Raw genomic sequence first — 6,595 nt, 5'->3', positions numbered from 1 at the left:
GAACTCAGCCTCCCAAGTAGTGGAATCACAGTGGTGTGCCACCACACCTGACAATGTCTCACCACTTGTCTCCTCCGGACCTAGAAGTCAGGGTCATCTCAGAAAGAGGAAGCCCCTGGCTGCCCTTTGCCGGCTCCCAGCACTGATGTGAAAATGAGGTACAGGGCCTTTCAGAGACCCAGAAGGTAAAATATACAAGCCTCCAGTGGCCTGAAGTAGAGAGGGAGTGGCATGGGCCTGGGCCCTGGACCCCCGAGATCCCGGGACTCATGCGAACTGGAAGCAGGGAGCAAGGCGGCCCCCAAGTCATCCTGCCTCCACTTCCCTGAATGCTTGCAGTTTCCCAGAGAGGAGGCCGTGGGCGCAGGTCCCTCTGAGACACCAGATAAGCTGGGAGAAGAAAGTGAGCCCAGCAGGAGCAAGCTCATCTGCCCAGGCCAAGTCCCCCAGCTCTTAATAAGAAACGCACCAGAAATCTTCTCTAGGTCAAAAAGCAACTGCAAGCGAAGGCGAGAGGTGGTAACTTTCCAAACATAGAGTTATGACAGCTCCCCCACCACACACACACAAACACAAATACACATGCACACACACACATACGTACACTGTTGTGAAGATTATACCATGTAGGCATGAGTAACTCACATCTCAGGCAAATCTAGCTTACTTCTGTTATGGTTTGTTTCTGCATGCCCCCCTAAACCCTCATGCAGTCATGGGCCAGCCTTCTAGATTTTTGGTTGATCCATAGTCCAATGCTGGGATTATAGGTGTGAGTGCTACACCCGCCCTGGGGCAGATAGTTTGCATACAATGTAAGGGAGGGAAAGAGGCTGCTTGCCACTGTTCCCCTTTTTCTCTTGCTGCTTTTGCTGTGTTCTGCTGCTGCAAACGGTTGCCCTATACCATGTGCCACTCTGCCTTGGAGCCAGCCAAGTATGGACTGAAACCTCCACAAACCTCCTCAAACCCTTCCTTCCTTAATTTTGGGCATCAGGTATTTTGTCTCAGCAACGAGAGAAAAGTAACCAAGACAGGGCTGGGGATTTAGCTCAGCGGCAAAAGCGCCTGCCTGGCAAGCGCAAGGTCGTGGGTTCGGTTCCCGGTACCGGAGAAAAACAAAAAAAAAAAAAAAAAAAAAAAAAAAAAAAAACACCTCAACTTCTTTAACAAAAAAAACAAAAACAAAAAAACAAAAAACCTTAGGGCTGGAGATTTAGCTCAGTGGCATAGCGCCTGCCTGGCAAGCGCAAGGTCATGAGTTCGATTCCTGGTACCGGAAAACAACAACAACAACAAAAAAAAACGAAAAGTAACCAAGACAACTTCTTCCTTTTTTTTTTGTCTAGTGATTGAATCCAAGGCCTTTGCACTGAGCCACATCCTCAGCCACTTGTTTCTGTTATTGCTGCTGTGGTGGTGGTTGGTGTTTGTTTGTTTTTTTGTTTGTCTGTTTGAGATAAGGTCTCACTAGGTAGTTTAGGCTGGCCTTGAACTCATTATGTACCTAAGCTGGCATGGAACTCACAGCAATCCTCTTGCCTCAGCCTCCCAGAGCACTGGGATTTATGGGCATGTGCGCTACGCCTGGTTACATTCTTTCTTTATTAATACACTCAGCTTTAATACATTCACCCTGGAAGTGTCACAGCCACAGTTCACTTGGTTTCCACATCCAGGAAGGGTAGCACTGGGGTAGTGTCACTGTCCCTTTGCTGGCGCTGCAGACTCCCCTACCCCTACCACTTCCACCCGAGGCTGGTGTGTCTCTGGGTCACACAGACTTCTGCAGCAAGAGCAGGGTCAGAGCACAGACATGAGGACAGGGCTCCCTGGGTCCCTAGCCCAGTGACAGAGGCACACAGGAAGTACTTCACACTTTGCCTCTAGAGGGACAGAGTCATAAAACTAGAGGTGACCTCAGAGACTCCTCACCTAGACAAAAAAGGCACAGAACCACAGCAGTCAGGGATGGGCAGGAGCAGAACCAGCATAGCACAGGGGTCTTCCGCCTCACTCATCCACAGGGACCCCCGTACCCTCCCAGCTATGTCCTCCCTGCCTCTGCCCCACCACTCTGTGGCCTTTGTCTCCCACAGGGCCTGCCCAGGATCCAGAGGGAAATCATCCCAAGCAGCAGTGCTTCCTAGCTGGCTCTGGGGGGCGCTCCCTCTCTCCTGAGTGCCCTTCCCTGACGGGGCAAAGATGACTTCCAGCCCTCTGATGACACCTACAGCAGCCCTCAGCATGTACATACAGGAGAACCCGGAATCCCCTCCACAAACAGAGTGCCCACTGCCTCTGCCTGCCAGGTCAGGGCCCACCCTCAGCTCACCCCACCAGGGACCTCCAAGCAGCACTGTTTGCTAGAGGAGAGACAGAGGATCAGTGGGGTGGATGAACCGGCTCAGGGGGACCCGGTTGCTCAGTGGCACCTCGATGGCCCAGGCCTCCCACTCCTGTGCCTGCCTGGAAGAAGGCATCTTCCCAGCAGGCCTGCTGCTCAGCGCAACCATCTACACCCTGACGAACAGGATGCGTCCGTCTCACCACTCTAGGTTTCAAGGACAGCTGCTCATCGAATCAGATGTGAGGTCCACGAGCAGGCCTACAGGGCTTCAGGTTGCCAGCTAATGAAGGTAGAAGCTGATTTTCCATCTGCAGCTCTCTTTTTTGCTTTTGTGTATTTCTTCTTGGGCGGGGGGCAGAACCGTGTCTGCCTAGGGTACCATTTTGTACCTATTCAGAAAAATGTACCAGTATCCCAAGGTGTCCTAAAAGGTTAGGGCTGTTTCCTGCTGCCAGAACTGCATTTGGGCACCGGGAGAGAAGAAGCTGCTGAGCTGCAGCCAGGCAGAGACACAAAGGTCTTTTCCAAAAGGTCACCCAGGTCACCCACTCTACAGAAATGCCCAGTCTTGGCTTGGACGGAACTGAGCTCAGCCACAGGCGGGACCAATTGTTGGGTTTGGATTCTGGTCTGTGCCACAGGGCACCCAAAGGCCACAGCAGGCCTTCCCTGTCCCCTTGGGCAGATTGTTTTACCTGAGGGCCTCCTTCCTCCAGCGTCCCTTTCCCAGAAGGCTTTGTGACTCTGGCAGCCCCTGCAGCAACCTCTCACAGATCTACTTCTTTTCCATCTTCCCCCTTATCTGCATCCGCTTGGCTTTATAATGATTCTGTTACAGGGCGCATTTGAGTTTTATGTACTTCTGAATGTGTGTCTTATTTCATGATTAAATATGTCAAAAATTAAAACAAAACACAAAAAGAAAAAAGAAAGCAAGAAAGTCAAAGCAAGGGCAGTCATCAAGTTTACAAAATACTTTCTGTGTGAGACAAAAGCTTTCGTATCTGGAGAGTGCCTCAGCCCCACACCCAGCACATGCAGTCACCGTTTACCAAAGGCGCTAAGTACCTGCTCAGGGGACAGCCAGCAGTGACATGAATTTCTGGATAAATCAGTGGGTAAAATGAGGAACCCCGGGCAGAGCAAGGATCCTGGGGCACAAGTGAAACTACAGTGAAAACTCACTGGGAAATGTTGGGTTCACAAAGACTCCAGATCCACGCGAACTCTCTCCACAGCCATTGCAGCAACACGGCACACCTGTGGAGAGGCTGCAACTAAGTGCAGGTCTTCGGTCCACAGTCCCCCCTACCCCATGGGTGGCTTTGCAAAGCCACAGCCCTAACGGGAGGCCACTGCCCCTTCCGAAAGGGCGTGGGAAACCAGCGTGTGCAGCCAGGCAGCCAGACCCCGTGCTGCTCCAGCACAGCTTTCTCCGAGCTCGAGGTGCCGTCCAGTCCCTGTCCTCACAAAGCCCACGAGGCGGGGGAGGGGCTGCAGTTGTAGATGAAACCAGACCCTGCTTGGGAGGCGCCCAGCCTAGGCTCCTGGCCTGGGCAGGGCCGGGCTCATGTTGTTATGGTTGAGTTGACCAGCTGGGAATCAGCAGGGGGGATATAAGGAAACCACATTCGTTAGGGGAAAGCAAACAGGACTGTCACTCTGCCCTTTATCCCAGTTTCCCTCGCAGCCCCCTCCCGCCACCTCCAGCATCCTGCCCTTTGAAGCCCTTTGCTTGGGCCCTGACCCTTCACGGGTCACTGTGGAGCAGCTCCTGGCTCTGACCCTGTTCCTGGGCGAGGCCGGGGAGGCTAGAAGAGCACATCTGCCCACAGCTGGGACCAGAATGTCCCCGAAGCTGTAGCTAGGCTGACCCGCCCATGGCTTCCGAACCCTGCCTTTGCTCTGACCTGAGTCTGCTGTCTCAGGGACAGGCGGCAAGTCACTGGGCCAGATGGTCTGCCACGAGCTGAGGTTTTCTGTGATGAAATGACCACATCTGGGCTCATCCCCGGTGGGCGTCTCTCTGAACATCTTCCTTGGGGAGGTTTACTTGGGACCAGAGCTGTCCCCAGAATCAAGGGGCAGAGTCAGGAGCCTGTGTGGAGGAAGGAAGGAGCGCCTCCTAATGAAACAGGGTGGAAGTGGGGGGGTGAAGCTGCAGGGAACAGGGATGGGTGGCTTTGCCAGGAAGAGGACAGGATGCTCAGCCTCCCTCCTCCCCATAGGCTTTGTGGTGTCCTTGCTGCTGTGAGGCCCAGGATTGCCAATGCCACTGGAAGCACTTCTCCCTTCATATGACAGTTTATTCTATCAACAGGCTGCAGATTCTGGCTCCTAAAAGACCCCTCCTAGCTAGGCATGGTAGCACATGGCACACACCTGAAATCCAACACTTGAGAGACTGAGGCAGGAGAATCACTGCAAGTTTTAAACTAGCCTGGGGTACATCGCAAGTCAAGGAAAGCCTGAACTACATAGCAAGATCTTGTCTCAAAAACAAACAAGAGGGGGGCTGGGGATTTAGTTCAGTGGCAAAGCGTCTGTCTGGCAAGCGCAAGGTCATGAGTTCAATTCCTGGTACTGGAAAAAAAAAAAAAAAAAAAAAAAAAAAACAAGAGGGGAAGAGGTGTTCAAGGGAGGGGAGGGGAATGGAAAAAAAAAAAGAAGCAAGATATACCAGATACAGGTACAAATTCCTTATGATGAATGCTATTATTATGTATATCTAAAACGTGCCAATAAAAATGTCAGGTAAAACTGAGAAAAAAATAAATAAAAATATAAAGATAAAAAAAAAAGACCCTTCTTTTGCACGGCAGCTAGCCCTCTGCAGACCCCAAACAAGAGCCATCACCATCTTACATTCCACAGCCCAGTTATACTTAAAAAATTCAGCAGCTAACCTAGTGGAAGAGAGAAAACTCTAAGGCTCACAAGGTGAAATACTATTTTCTGAGTAGGAAGATAGGTCTTAGAAAAACTGTCAGCTAAAAGCCTAGTAGTTGGGGTTTGGATGAGTGAATGATGGTAACTTTCAGACAGTGAAACATAACCATTAAAAACGATGCCAGAGAACCCGGGCATGGTGGCACACGCCTGTGATCCCAGCACTCAGGGAGCTGAGGCGGAGGACTGCCATGAGTTTGAGGCCAGCCTGAGCTACATAGTAAGTTCAAGGGCAGCCTGAACTACATAGGGACACCTGCTCTCAAAAAAAATAAATAAATAAAATAAATGGTCCTAGAGAACAAAAATGGAGATTAATGGAACCAAGCAGAGATCTCAGAAAACAAAGTAAAATGCAATGATATTTGCAGTGTTTTTGTTTTGTTGTTATTTCCTAGTTTTTTGATATAGGGCCTCACTATGCAGCCCAGGCTGGCCTCAAATTTGTGGTCCTCCTGCCTCAGCCTTCTGAGTGCTGGGATTATAGGCATGTGCCACAGTGTCTGCCTATTGTGTGATATTTTTAATAAATTGTTTGAGTCAGATATACTATGGGAAAGAAATGAATCTTAATCCCAATCTCAGAGACGTAACACAACAATTCCAGATGAATTGAAGAGCTAAATGTGAAAAGTAAAACAATAAGCTAGAACCTAGAAGGCTGAAGCAGGAGAACTGCTGTAAGTTCAAGGCCAGCCTGTGCTACATAGTGAGTTTAAAGCCAGCCTGAACTACACAGTGAAATTCTATCTTACTCTCCCCCCAAAAAAGAGAAAACCATAATTTTTTTTGAAGAAATCACTGGAAAACTTCTTCATGACCTTGAAACAGGGAAAAAATTAATAGGAAACAAAAAGTGTTAGCCACAAAGGAAAAAAAAAAAAGTGATGAACTGTACTCTGTAATAAAAATCATAGGACTGAAATTCATTAATATACATCAAATGCATGTACCAACTCCCCAAAATAAACTATCACCATGCAATATTAACATGTACTAGTAAAATATATTCTAAAAATAAAGAATTGTAAAAACACTGATCATTAAAAAACATACTACAGGGAATAAAGACAACCCAGAGAAATATATGACATTTGCAATACATATATTCAAAAAGGGATAAGTGCATCTCCATGGAGGAGCCCTGGGTAATCATGACTATGGAGGAACAAGAAAACAGCCTGTTGCTAGACACAGGTGCAAGTCTCTCGGTCCTTCTTTTCAATCCTCGCCTTCCTTCCAGCCGTCACACCTCAGTGACAGGAGTCACTGGTGAGGAGGTAATATGCTATTTTT

The 6,595-nt window shown here is 49.2% G+C and overlaps 1 long non-coding RNA gene across 2 annotated transcripts in view; it reads right to left on the bottom strand.

Annotated features, from left to right (window-relative positions):
• Positions 1 to 3,306: 3,306 nt before the first annotated feature.
• Positions 3,307 to 6,595, bottom strand: part of LOC102013759 — a 6,608-nt gene continuing 3,319 nt past the window's right edge. For both annotated transcript variants that reach the window (XR_261869.1, XR_001235074.1), the window contains exons 2-3: positions 4,261 to 4,448; positions 3,307 to 3,610 (exon numbers count right to left, since the gene is read on the bottom strand). This is a non-coding gene — a long non-coding RNA (uncharacterized LOC102013759). The remainder of the gene's footprint in view (positions 3,611 to 4,260; positions 4,449 to 6,595) is intronic.

This window comes from Chinchilla lanigera, unplaced genomic scaffold, assembly GCF_000276665.1.
Source record: "Chinchilla lanigera isolate Chin_1 unplaced genomic scaffold, ChiLan1.0 scaffold00036, whole genome shotgun sequence".
Taxonomy (NCBI): Eukaryota; Metazoa; Chordata; class Mammalia; order Rodentia; family Chinchillidae; genus Chinchilla; species Chinchilla lanigera.
Note: the sequence above shows the minus strand (reverse complement) of the source record. Positions and strands in the feature narration are given on the sequence as shown.